At 37.1% G+C, this 14,411-nt stretch overlaps 1 long non-coding RNA gene across 1 annotated transcript; it reads right to left on the bottom strand.

Annotated features, from left to right (window-relative positions):
* Nucleotides 1-3,169: 3,169 nt before the first annotated feature.
* On the bottom strand, nt 3,170-12,472 carry LOC107655311 (uncharacterized). The gene is made up of 3 exons (XR_001630421.1): nt 12,398-12,472; nt 11,320-11,321; nt 3,170-3,182 (listed from the first exon to the last, which is right to left on the bottom strand). It is a non-coding gene; the product is annotated as an uncharacterized LOC107655311 (long non-coding RNA).
* Between the last annotated feature and the right edge of the window lie 1,939 nt (nt 12,473-14,411).

Here is a 14,411-nt window from a genome sequence, read left to right as displayed (position 1 = left end):
ATGTGTGCGTTTATATATATATATATATATATATATATATATATATATATATATATAACATATATATATATAACAGTTTTTGATGAAGTCTTGTAGGGAACCATCATCATCTTCAGACTCAGTGTAACAGACACGTGACAACAGGTGAGATGTGTATCCTGTCAGATGTCTTTGTCGTCTGTTCCCTGAGGTGACAACACCTGTGAGTTCAGATCTTCCTCACTGTTCACTCTCACGCCAACACTGCCAAAAAGGGACACTAGTATTATTCACAGGGTAGAGTTGCTCTTAGAAACATTGCTAAATACTGAAGTCATGCCCATGCGTTAATAAATCTCATCCACCATGTGGCAGCTTTTGAATATGCATTTAAGTTAGCATCATATAAAGACAGTATAGGAGAAAGACTACTTGTAGACTGTTCATTATTGATTAGTAATTAAAATATTCCAAAAAATAATATATTTTGTGTTATTTTGTAACCATATTTAACATGATATTTTTACACTATCTGGCCAACTTGTATATCCATTTATGAATATCCATGCCAACGACGGTTAAGGATGCACAATATTAAGTTCCGGCCGTTACAACAGGCCAATAATTATTTTCATGTTACAGCTGATAAACGATTAAAAGCTGATTATAAAATTGTATATTACATTATTAAAATACAAAAAAAAACACTACAAGCTGAAAATCTCTTTAAGGTAACAATTATATGGTATCACTTTTTATAGTTTATGAAAATGGATTCATATAGACTCATGAAGACAGATTCATTTTGAAATTTGCTAAAGATTGCTACATTTAACAGTGTTACCTTTAAGTGAGCAATAAATGACGAGAAGCTAATCTCATTGTACAGACGATTGACAAAACGCACTTTTATTTACAGAAACCAATCACCTTTTAGCTATATATACTGTATGTTTATTGCAAAAAGTCTTAAAATATATACGGCTGCATTTGAAAGGTCGACAATGAGGGGGAAAAAGTCCTGCACAGTGTGTAACTACAGCCTTTACCAGCAGGAGCCAATGGGCCATGCTAACTGATATACATCCTAATATTGAAAACCTATGGGGTACAAATGAAATAAAAAGTGAAAGAAGAAAACATCTCATCGGTTTAGTGGTCTGTTTGTTGCAGGTGATCCTGATCATCTCGGAGCAGGTTTTTGTGTGCCTGTGGCGGTTGCTGGTGTGTTCTTAAAGCAGCCAGGAGCTAAATGAGCAGCGCAGCAGCACCTGAGGCCTGGGGGCTGCGAGTCTGGAGTCTGCTGCTTCCTTCCTGCCAGTAGGACAGGAATGAGCTCATCACTGCTCTCCCCTGCTGTTAGCAGCCTGGAGAGCCCATCCACTCAGTCAGAGAGTCAGGAGGCTCAGCCATATTGCACGCACACACATGAATTGCTTTCCACCATGCTTCAAACATTGTCAGACTCCTTCCCTGAAATGAGGGAATTGTCATGATTCCTGAGAGTGTACGCACTGTCCCAGCGGTCTCTTCTTTGTGATCAGTAACTGGAATGCACATGTTCAACAATAATAGCTAACTAGAGCACACTGTTCATTAACCAGTTGGTTAGGACCAAATTAATAAGTAATACTTAAGTGAAAGAGATCAGATCAGATCACAACTAAAACAATGGATACACTGGGGGGGAAAATGAGGTATAAGATTTCCTTTGAAACTATTTTCACTCAGAAATTGCTAGTAAATTTCACAAATAATTACAAAGAAATGACAAGTAACACACTGAATTAAACAGGAAATTTTGAAGTAGAAAGACAGAAATAATATTTTCTTGTGAAACATACTTCAATAGTACTCTTTTTTAGTTACAGTTTCGAAAAATTGTTTTTACAGTGTCCCTATACATTACAGAAAAATGTTTTCTGGTGCCAAAATTTATGCCAAAAAAATTCTTTTTAAATTAAATATTAAATAAATATTGATAGAGCAGGACATTCTCGAGACATTTTGTTTTGGTCTCTACTTTCTCTGACTTCCTAAGTCAGAAAGACAGTCATAAACATACATTTATTTTGTCTCAAAACATATTATAGCACTGGAATTCTTATTAACGACTGTATATAAATTATATATATATATAAACATTTAAGAACAAATGAGCTATGGACTATGGAAATTTTGCAGCAAAATAAAATTAAATAATTAATTACATAAAAAAATAAAATTATTTGTTTATTTTTATTGCCATACCAGCACCTATGGCTATATTCTTATCGATTCCCAGTTTCGAATGTGATTAAATAATGATATCAAACATTTATCCTGTCTCTTTTTTGCAAACCATTTATTGGGGCTGAATACCAAGAACAAAAATCAACAGGATACATAAAAACTGGACTCTTTAAGAGCTGTTTGTGTGCAAAATAGAACTGCATGATTCTGGATAAATTGAGTTTTGTTTTTTTTTTTCCCCAATGGAAGTTGTGGTTCTCTCATGATTCTGAAGAAAAAACATTAGACAACGTCACAAAATCACATGTAATTTATGAGTTAAAGATTAAATGACTCACTCAAGATGTACTTGTTTCATTACTGGATGAATCAGCGTTCTTGAACGAACCTCTTGTATGATTCAAAGACAAATACATTTTAACAGCCCCTTTTCGCCACCTACTGGTGTAACAATGTAATCGATAAATCTTCATTTGAAGTGTCAAATTACTTTCAAAAGGTGATTTACTGTATTTTAATCGCTAACATACACATACACATCGTACAAACAGTTTATATCTGAACTATAAACTTTTATCCCAGTACTTCTGTGATTTGAACGTTTGTAACAGAAATAATGATACTGTGTGGTTGAAAGACTGTGAAGCTGTTTCATTCATGACGGACAGCTGCTCTCTTTAGGTCAATGGCAGCGCGAACGCAAATTTAAAAACAATCCGTCCCCTCAGTTTATAAACCGTACTCACGAATTCTTAAACTGTTCCCTCGGTTTAACAAATCGTGCCCACTGATTAATAAACCGTACTCACGAATTTCCAATCCGTGCGCTCAGATTTTGTAAACCGTACCTTCGGTTTTTGAATCCATACCCACAAATTCATAATCCATGCGCACGCTTTCGCAATCCGTTCCCTCGGGTTTGTAAACTTGTGGATTTGTGGCCCCGCCCCCACCGGCAGATTCAACTTTTTCTGGCTGTTACGAATGGATTCGTGTGTTGCTAGGGAAACGGCATATCACTCGTTCGTGTGCGCGTGCATGGGTCTTCCCCTGTGTTTCTCTGTCTCTCCCTCTTTCGCTCTAATTGATTACAGGTGGAGCTGATTAGGAGGACTGAACTGGTTGGAGACAGGAAGGATTGCCGCAGTACTTCAGCCATCCGGTGGAAGGAGTCGTTGGCTCCCCGCTCTCTTGGTGGCTACTGGTGTACCCGCTGTGTGACGTGTGTTGGCGAAAGGGCTCGCTAATTTAGACATTTGTTGTCAACCACTGAATTGAGTAACAGTTTAGTTGTATTTTATGTTTGTTATGTTCGGTCGCTTACTTCTTGGACCTTGTTTAAGTGGAGCTTGGTAGGGAGGTGGGTGCCTGTTTGTTTACTTTGTTTTCTCCTGTTTATGTTAGCAGGGAGGTAAGAACTTGTATTTTATTTGTTATCTGATTTCTAGGTTAGTTTGTTTAGTAGTAGTTTTGTTTATTGTAATTTACTTTGGCAAATTGCCCCTCCCGAAGTTTATGATGCTCCTTTGTTTCTTTTGTTAATAAACTTACTTTTATTTGCACTTACATAAGTGTTTTGTGGTTGACAAATTGAGAGAATGAGAGCGGGGACCCCAGGGATCTTTCCTAGATGGATCCCTGTTAACTGTTATGGACCAATTTATTGCTCTTTGAGTAGGGATTTAACTCGCCGTTCGTAACATGAGCCCCACTCACAAAATAGGCCTAGTCTTCTTAGCGTTTATTTTATATGAATCACCAATAGGATAAAACACCTCCGCCTGTGCTTTATAGCCTAAAATAAACGCTAAAAATAATAGAAAATTTCCTGAATTTTCTAAAAAAAATTTAAATAAAACGATAGAGTTTCGAGAATACGCAGAAATTTACTTCGGCGTGCAAAAGACTGATAAATTCATAATGGCATGACTGGTTCAGTCGACAGAAATACGGGGACACACGGGCCTATAATTTACTGCTGAAATGTTTGCGGGGGAAAATCTCCGGTCAGTCTGAGCACTCGTGTTACGCACAGTGTGTAGCCGTACACCTGCAGGCGCCACTGCATTTAGGTTAGGCCTACATATGCATTTAGAAGAAGCTTTTATCCAAAACGACTTACAAAAGAGGAACAAATGACTCCAAAGTCAGTCACAATGCCAGGTTTATTATACAATAATAATCAAGTGCTAAGATTATCACAAATTAAACAAGATTTTGATGCACATCTTTCTTATTAAATCGTTGTAGTCCACCTTGTACCGTTACAACTGATAGATAATCACTTAAGACAATTTGCTGTAGGCCTATTCCACATAATAATATGCAATAAAACAATATACAATATGATTTGTTAACATGTAGGCTACCTAGGAGCTTGCTGCATGAATCCGTGAGTACAGTTTACAAACCCCTGGGAATGGATTGCGAAAGCGTGCGCACGGATTATGAATTTGTGGGTACGGGTTCAAAAACCGAGGGTACGGTTTACAAAATCTGAGCACACGGATTGGAAATTCGTGAGTACGGTTTATTAATCCGTGGGCACGATTTGTTAAACCGAGGGAACAGTTTAAGAATTCGTGAGTACGGTTAATAAACTGAGGGGACGGATTGCAAAACCGTCGCCACCGATTGTTTTTTTTTTTCTCCTACAGGTGACTTCCCGAATCCCATTCTGGAATTGGAATCGATTTTCGATTCCCAACCCTATAGGCAAGATCAATGTATTTTAGAAGAAACAAATAGAAGTATCATACACAGTAATGAAAAACAACAACTGACATATTAAAGGGGGCATAACACACACAGTTTCACCCAATCTCATGTTAATGTTGAGTACCTATAGAGTTGTACTGCATCCTTCATATCTCCAAAAAGTCTTAGTTTTATCATATTTATAAAAGAAAGATACAGCTTTATGATTCTCTCCGGAAAAAGACGAGCACTTGGGCGCCGAATGCCAACAAAACAGAGATTTGATGCAGTTTCACTTACCGTCTGCAGTTCTGAATCATGACCGGGATCTTTTATAGCTGGGACCGCTCCATCTTTCAGTATCAAACGATGTGCAAATCCAGCCTCGAACTGGGCCTTGTTTATAAAACGCTCGTCAACAAACACACTTGTGAAACTCCCTTGTTGCTCCGAAAAAAAAAACTGTATCCACTGTTCATATAACGCTGGGTTCTTTAGGAAGCTGAACAAAGTTATATTTCCCTTACAACCAAAAACACACTTCTTTGGATTGGAGACATTCTTCCCGAGCAAGACCCGTGCATCGCTGCCGCCGGATGAAGCGCGTTGATGGGCGCGATCTCGCTCTTGCTCTGGTCGATGCGTGCGCGGGCGCGTTCTTCCGGGAGAAATGCCCATATATGGAGTTCCACTCTCATTTACGTCATGAAGAGCCACGATCGAAAAAAACTCTCCGAAACTTGTACAAACCCGGAAGTAAGATTTTTGACACAGAAATACTCAGTCATACGTCCAAATAGTTTTTTGAAGCTTTGTCCATGCTTAGCATGAGAATCCAACTCTTTAACCGTGTAAACAACTCTGAATGCATGAAACAGCATTGTACCCCCCCCCCCGAAATAAATAAATAAATAAAATAGCCTTTAAAATGGCCTTTTTCTTGTTGTACCCTATAAATCCAAGCAGGACAATGATTTCTCGACTGCAGAACTTGTTTGTCCTTTACTGTCTAGTGAGCTACTTAATTATAGCAGAACTCTTTCAAATTCTGGGTTACTGGGCAAAATTTTCAGTATCCTTATCACCTTGAAACATGAACAATCTGGGAGACGCTAAGCTCCCATAACATATTTTCATTTGTGTTGGTCTTCTGGTGGGACACCAGGGTTATTAATTTCATTTGGGCTTCATTAAACCACATTCTGCAACTGGCCTCTTCCGTCTTTAATCATCATTTCTCCCCTTTGCCAGCGTGGCCTCCAGTGGCTTGGAGTGGAGGGTCACAATGTGTTCCCCCATCATATCCGCAAAATGGATGACAATAAAAGATCATTCATCTCAATCACTCACTGTTGGACCAGAGTCATCCAAATCCCTGCTGTAATTCATCCAAACTGGAGAGCAAATCGCCGTCTTACTGACATATCAAGGGATAATAAGACAACAAATAGGTACATAAGAGATTTTGAAAACACTTATTACAGAATAAAAATTAATGTGTTAGCAAATATAAAGACTGAAATATTACGGGAGCATTATGAGTGCATTCTAGTTTAGAGGCAACTTCAAGGACATTAAGCAATATAAACTTCAAGAAAGGGCTTGATAGACTGAATGAGGGATGATAAATGAATAGCCTTCATATGATAGAAATATTAAAGAAAGAAAGGGCATCTAGAGGAGCATAGAAAATAAAAAGAAGCAACCATGTAAATGAAAGTTTTGAGACTACATTAAGTTTTTAAAGATGGTTATGAACTCAAGGTTCATCAGGGCAGCTTCCAGCACAATACCTAACTAAAAGCTTTCCCATTATAATGAACTTGAAGCCAGTAAATACATGTTTACTTGATTTGACAAAAAAACAATGTGCTGGTAAATATGACTGACAGACCAGCAAAAAGAGTGATCAGTTTTTGGAAAGAGAGATGATGATTCACACTTAGCTTTGCAATCATGGCAAAATATTAAATTTACTAGTAACAGATACTATGATAAAACAGTTTTAACTAACTAATTATCCAGGACTGTCACAAAACAAAACTGTTACTAAAGAACTGTTTTTAACTTTAACGTATTTGTTACCACTGTCACAAAAGCAAAGCAAAACAAAACAAAAATAAAATAAAATAAAACCTTTACAAGGACAAAGCTGTTTTATCTTGGTAAACTAAAAAAACAAAAAGCCAAGTAAAAAGCACAACAAAACTGCTAGTATAATAAACTAGATTTTAATTTAGTAACCTCTGTCACGAAAACAACAATTTACTATGACAAAACTGTTTTAGCTTTGTAGTATTAGCCACCACGTCACGTCACAAAACAAAAACTAAAAGCAAAAATCACAACAAAACAAAACTGCTAGTATAATTTTAACTTTGTATAGCCATGACTGTCATAAAAAAGACAAAACAGCACAATAAAACTAAACTGTTTTGTTACTATTGTTGCTTTGTTACTATAAAACTGTTTAACTTTGTATTAACAAACCACTACAAAACAAACATTTTCCATTTAAAAATTTTAAAATCAGACTTTCTGAAAACTTCCCATATTTATTGTGATTTTTCAATTGTAACAGCAACTGTACAGCAGCCATGGAATTTTGGTAAGGGGCCTAAACCTCAGTATCTTTGGCTGTCCACTCTCAAGACTTATGCTCATGGGCTAACATTAATGTCGACCCACACAAACAACCTCTACATTCTAAACCATTAAAACCCTAATTTTATTCAATTGACTTAAATAAGAGTTTAACTCTGCGGAATGACGGCAGGTCGGCTCTCCCTGCAGGAGAGCACAATAACCTCGCAGAAGCGCAGCCAAAAGCTCTTAGTGCTGTGACAGAGCAGATGCCTTTAGTAATGACAGTGGGGATTATCCAATAATTGTGGATGCGTAAATCATTTCGGTTGGGCCGCCATGATTAGGAGAGCGAGCGAACAGTTACTTAAAATAAAGAACATATTTAAATGTGTTCTTCAAGGGAAACAAGCTTTAAATTAAGCTGGCGCACGTATGTCAGACAGCGCCTGTGCTCATTATATCCTTGTAAAGAGCAGAATATGGTTAAAATCGTTTTTGAAAGGCAAGACATTGCCCAAGGGGAAGGAAGGATGATATCTTTGTATTCCAAGCCATGGTGGCACGTTTATCTGTAATAGATCAAGCAAAACGGAGGCAATGACAGTCTCTTATACTCACCTTGTGCTTCCTTTCTTCCATTTTCTCATCCTAGGCAACATTTTCACATTGCCTTCCACCAGGAGCTCACATTGTTGTCTTCTAATCACATTGCTCACACTCTCTCGCTGCCTGCCTTAATTGTTTAATAAATTTTATTAAGTTAAGCATGAATTATTGTTAGTTGAACTAAAAAGTAATTTTCTTAATTGAAATGAAGTGGGGGAGGGAGGCATATTAACAAGGTTAAAGCAGGATGCTTGCCTCAATGCCGCGAGATTTGTAATGTAATTTTATGTCAATTGTTTTTACTTAGTTCTACATTCATATACTTCACAGTTTTCCAGCTTTTTTACTCAAAGTCTCAGTATGCCATAACAGAAAAAAAAACAGAAATTCACTTGAATTGCTTTGAAGAAAAGCTTTAAGCTGCTCTTGAACATCTAAATATTTATTTACGTCCGTCACTGTAAACTATCCATTAATCTATGCTGCTGTGACAGAACTTTCACATGACTTGTGTCAATGTTCCTCAATGCATTGAACTCTATAGAGACTGCAAGACATTAAAAACACTGACATTTGGTTTTTCTGTGATCTATATTGCAGTATAAAAAAACAGGAATTCACAAGATGACTTGAATAGCTATATAAGTGCAATTAAGTTTTACTCTGACTTTTTTGAGATTTTTGTTTAGTCATTTTAAATGTTCCATATAATACATATACTCTTTATATACATGTATACTATTTACAAGAAACAACTTCAAACTATTTACTTCTTAATTTCTTCTTTTTCAAATGTAAAACCATCAAGCTTTTATTTTGGCAGTTTGTAGGCAAATAAATATATGCCCTGCCATTGTTCATTTGCATGCATGCAGCTTATGATTACATTTTTATATGTATTATTTAATTACGTTGCCCCTCGCATTCAACCATATCACGATATGGATGTTATTTCTATATATTATTGTGTAGCCCTACTATGGAGCAAAACGGTAAGCTACTGTATAGCACCCAAAACTGACCAATCAGATCAGCCCAGAGGCAGAATAACCATATTTGTATTGAGTTTATATCAGCAACAATGTGTGGGAGTAAATAAGCCTATGAGCGCATCTCCTGTTCATTCCCGATGTGCCCCTTCTAGCAGTTAAATGCTTACAGTGTGAATGGCCCATAAACAACGTACACATGCTGTTTTTAGAATTCAACTAACAACGTCACAAAACCAACGTTCTCTGACACCATCTGCAATCTTTTTTCTGTGGAGATCTAAGCAGCGAATGACGTTTGTGTTGGGAGATGCGCTGAAGCCCCGCTTCATGTGAAAGGGCCTTGAGATGTCTCTCTGGAATCAATCAAGCGGGCCAGAGAAACATGAACTTGGAGAGGTTTGTGTCCACAAATATTAGTCCAAGTGGTTACATAAAACCACAATTTGTTGTTCTTTCTAGCTTCAATATCAGCTGCTGCCAGGAAAGGGTCAGTGGGACAAAACTTGAGACCACTTACCATCCTCTCAAGACTTTAAGAAACGGACAAATACTGCTTAAGAAAGAATCTATCGATGGTTTTGATAGCATTGTTGCATTATTATCTTTAAATAAGTACTATCATTGCTTTGGCCTGTCTGACCACTTGTATAGGATGATGGGAAAGCTGTTTATTTTATTTTTTGTCCCTCAGATTGGTTGCGTCTACAATGATGCATTGAAAGTTAGTGCAAATGTTTCCAGCTGTTGGAAGGGGACAAAAAATGATGATTGTTCCCAGGCTTCTACACAAGATGAAGTCATTAAAAACACTAATTTCAAAGTTTAAATACTATGTAAAGGATGTTATGTAAAGGATGCATCATGTGAAAGAATGTGTGGGTAAAGTTACTCTGAACAAGGTATCACCGGTGTAACTGATGCTGGTGACAAATGTCTTTCAGAAGAACAATCATCCAGACAGCTGGACAGTAGGCAGTGACATTATTGCTCTGCGTTCTTCCACCTCCTTTGAACATGGCAGACAATAGGCTCATGCTCTGAATGATTTAGGCGACTTTAATAATTCAGTGTTTCCCTGAGCTAATTAGATAAGTGCCAGAGGTTTAAGGTCTTGTGAAGGCCTCAGGGGACATGTGGAGGAATGAGCCGTGTGAAATACAATCTCACTATTGTAGCTGCTTTAGAGGAACATTTCATTGTATATTTACACATTTGATTCAGTTCATCAAATTGGACAAATTGCTGGGGCCTGATAATAATTACTTGAAAATGATTTCACAATCTCAATTTAAATAAATACTCTAATCTGAATACAATAAATATACTGAACAGCCAAGCTTCTTGGAATGTGCTTTGTTGTTTGGTAAATGATATGGTAAGTCATAGTTTTTACTTCCAAAAACCATTCATTTGACAATATTTTTACAGTAAAATGACATAGTATGTGATTTTAAACCATACATTTTTTAATATATGGTAAGATAGAGTAAACTAGCTCCCTTTTTTTTTTACTTACATTTTTGTACAGTACACATCTCCCACATTTGTTAATACACTTTATCAAAGCACAAAATGTATTTATTTAGTGTTGATGCACTGATATTACAATTCTGGTTAAATATAATTATTACTAGGGATGCACCGAAATGAAAATTCTGGGTGTACTTGGCCGAAAACCGAAACCGAACCCGAAAATGCTTTGTAATGATTCTTTATTATTTTATTAAATAATATAAAGTAATTTTGTAAGACTTTTTTTTACTCAATTTTAATGATATGAATTTTAAAAAACACAAGCCAATAAAATAACCACACTTTTACTGAAAGTAACACAATAAAACTGGACAGAATTTATATTAATATTGGTAACACTTAATAAGGTTCATTAGTTAACATTAGTTAACTACATTAGTTAACGAACTAAGAATGAACAATAGTTCTTTGGCATTTATTAATCTTAGTTCATGTTAATTTCAACATTTACTAATGCATTATTAAAATCAACAGTTGTGCTTGTTAACAGTTAATGCACTCTGAATTAACATGAACTAACAGTGAACAACTGTATTCTCATTAACTAACATTAAGAAAGATTAATAAATACTGTATTCAATGTATTGTTCATTGTTCGTTCATGTTAGTTAATACATTAACTGACATTAACTAATGGAACCTTATTGTAAAGTGTTACCTTAATATTAAATATCAATATATTATTTTTATTCACTTCTATGTAACAGAATCAGATATAAGTTGTTGGGGGGGGGGGGGGACTTTTTGAGCAGACTTTGCTTTTCCGGTGAGCATGAGCGGTACACGAGCGGAACGTACATTCATAGAGCGGAATTTTTTTGTTTTTCTCTTTCGGCCGAAAACCGAAAATGCCATTTTCAGCAAAGGCGAAGAGTGGTTAGAATGGTCACAGACAAACCACAGGCCACTGCCAAAGAGCTCCAAGAACATCTTGCTGCTGATAATGTCATTGTACAGTGTTCCACCACATTCCACACACTTTGCACAAGGAACAGCTCGATGGAAGGCTGATGCAGAAATAGCCTTTTCTGCGGACTGCCAACAAGCAGAGTCCTTTTGAGGTATGCAAAGGCTCATCTGGAAAAGCCTGAATTATTTTAGAATAATTTGTTGTGGACAGATGACTCGGTAAGATAGTTATTTGGTCATAACCAGAGGCACTTTGCATAGCGTAAAAAGAAAACGGCGTTCCAGAAGAAGAACCTGCTCCCCACTGTAAAATTTGGTGGAGGATCCATCATGCTGTGGGGCTGTGATAAGCCCAGGTACTGAAAACTTTGTCAGTGTGGAGGGTTGCATAGATTCCATCCAGTATCAGCAGATTCTCAAGAACAATGTTCAAGAATCAGTCAAGAGGTTGAAGTTACACCGGGGTTGGTTGTTTCAGCAGGACAATGACCCAAAGTATTGTTCCAAATCTACCAAGGAATTCATGCACAGACACAGATACAATGTTCTTGAATGGCCATCCCAGTCGCCAGACTTGGAACATCACTGAAAATCTATGGAATGATTTGAAGCGGGCTGTCCACGCTTGGCAGCCATCAAACCTGACTGAACTGGAGAAATTTTGCAAGGAAGAACGGTCCAAAATATCTGCAGCAATGTTTCATGGACTTATCAGTGGCTATAAGACGTGTCTACAGGCTGTTATTTCAGCAAAAGGTGGATCTACAAAATATTGATGTGATTATTTCATTGGGGTGCCCAAATTTTTGCACCTGTGTGTTTTTGTTATGATTCACATTGCATTGTTTCTGTTGATTCAATACATTTCAGAACTGAAATGTTACTGTTTCCATAAGGTATAAATTATTTCCAAATGAAGTTGCTGCTACGAAAGCCCAGCAGATTATAAATTGAAATTATGATAATTATCAGGAGTGCCCAAACTTTCGCATAAAACTGTACATATACATATTACACACACACAGAAAGTTACAGCATTTCCTTCCAGAGACCTCTCTAAATGCTCTGGCCTTTTCTACCAAGTTCAAGGTCAGGTCTCCAGACGTCATTTTCTACAAGGAGAGCCTCCTCACAGGAAAGCTGTCAACTCTGCCTCACCCCTCCACCTCCACAGCCAGAGCTGCAGGAGGAGAACCACAAACACAAGCAGATATCCCTCTTATCTAATGCACTGAAGCCTCTAACATAAACACAATGTGTTGTTTCACAGCACTGCTGGCAAAAACCAAGAGGTCTTAAGCTTCCTAACAGAAATAGGAAGCTCAGAAGTGAATTTTTATCTAAGGGAACAGAGACACTTAGTGAAGAAACATTTTTATCATCACAGAGAACAAGAACTGTCTTGCATAAACACATCCTCTTTCGTGAAACATTGTCTTTATCTGCACGGCTTTTGCATGTGCCTGACTGAAGCTGATATATCACATGTAAAGATAATTGTGTTAAAAGAATTTTACACTATTATGAGACTGGAAGCATAGACGATTTATCATGCAAGATTACACAAATACAATTGTACACAGCAAAAAACAACAATAATGATACAATACATTGTGTACATGAGAACATGACAATGTACAGTAAGCCAGACTACTACATCTAGAATGGGATCAGGACCAGATTCAGTTCTGTTCACATACTAATGTCTAACTGTATCAGTGGTCTCGCCTGAGGTTTTGTGAGATAACTAACTATTAAAAATATGAAATCCGTCTGACACCACTGACAGAAATCCAACAAAACATTTTCTCAGCAGAACTTAACAAAGGTAAACAAAAGACAATGGTGAAAACAGAAAGCTGACTGACCTATAAATGAACTAACCACTATAATTGACTGTTTATGCCATATCAAAATACTCTGTCTTCACTTTAGGAAGATCTAAAAATCAGCCTGTCATCAAGACATTGTATATGAATTAATCAATGAAGCCAATTAGGATCACTGCTTTTTACTTGCCTGTGAAAGAGGAAGTAAAACGAAAGTCTGCAAATGTGTCTCATCTCATGAGAATATAATGACTAAGCTCATGAGAAAGACCTCTGCAAGTGATCCAATCTGAGAAAACTTTGCCTACAAATCCACAGACTGACAGCTATGCATAAACTCAAACAAAAGCAGAGCGTGTAAGTTTCTTCATAAAGTCAACTGCCCCCTCTATTCTGAACAGAAATATCATATCATGCTCTAAAAACATCAAGAGGTGAATAGGTGGAGCGCTGATCTTACTCAGCTGTTTCCCATGCAACATCAACATGTCACAAGTTGTGAGAAACACTGAAGTTGAGTAATGAATTCAAGCATAGGCCTTTCGCCCACGCGCCAGAAATAGAATCATGTTTTATGCTATCACAAAGATGGGACATTTTGCTCTATTTTTAAGAACATGTCAGGTATAACACCTGTAAACCTTGTCAGGTATAACACCTGTAAACCTTATGTTTAAATGAAGGCAAAACATTACTGTTATTTCTGACCAGCGTTGGGGAGTAAAGTTTAAAGTAGCGACGCTACTAATTTACCTAATCTCGCGTAGCGTAACAATTGTTCCGATGTTTTCAAAACAATATGTGTATTTTCCAGTGACCGGTGTTGTGTAATATTCGGTTCCCGTGAAAAACTGTTCCAATGGGCGGGGTTAGTACGAATATTCATAGATTCGTTCCGCGGTGGGCGTGGCCTTTTGAACTACAAACAAGCGAATGGAAAGGATTGTTTTGTCTGTTCTTCAGCTCTTGTGTGATGAATTATTTTGAAAAGGTAATAAAGCCGAATGTTCATACGCCCCGTTTAGATGTACAGCTGTTTATGTTATTC

Source organism: Sinocyclocheilus anshuiensis, unplaced genomic scaffold (genome assembly GCF_001515605.1).
Source record: "Sinocyclocheilus anshuiensis isolate Anshui unplaced genomic scaffold, SAMN03320099.WGS_v1.1 scaffold1096, whole genome shotgun sequence".
Lineage (NCBI taxonomy): Eukaryota > Metazoa > Chordata > Actinopteri > Cypriniformes > Cyprinidae > Sinocyclocheilus > Sinocyclocheilus anshuiensis.
The sequence above is the reverse complement of the archived record's forward strand: the minus strand, read 5'-3'. Positions and strand labels throughout refer to the sequence as shown.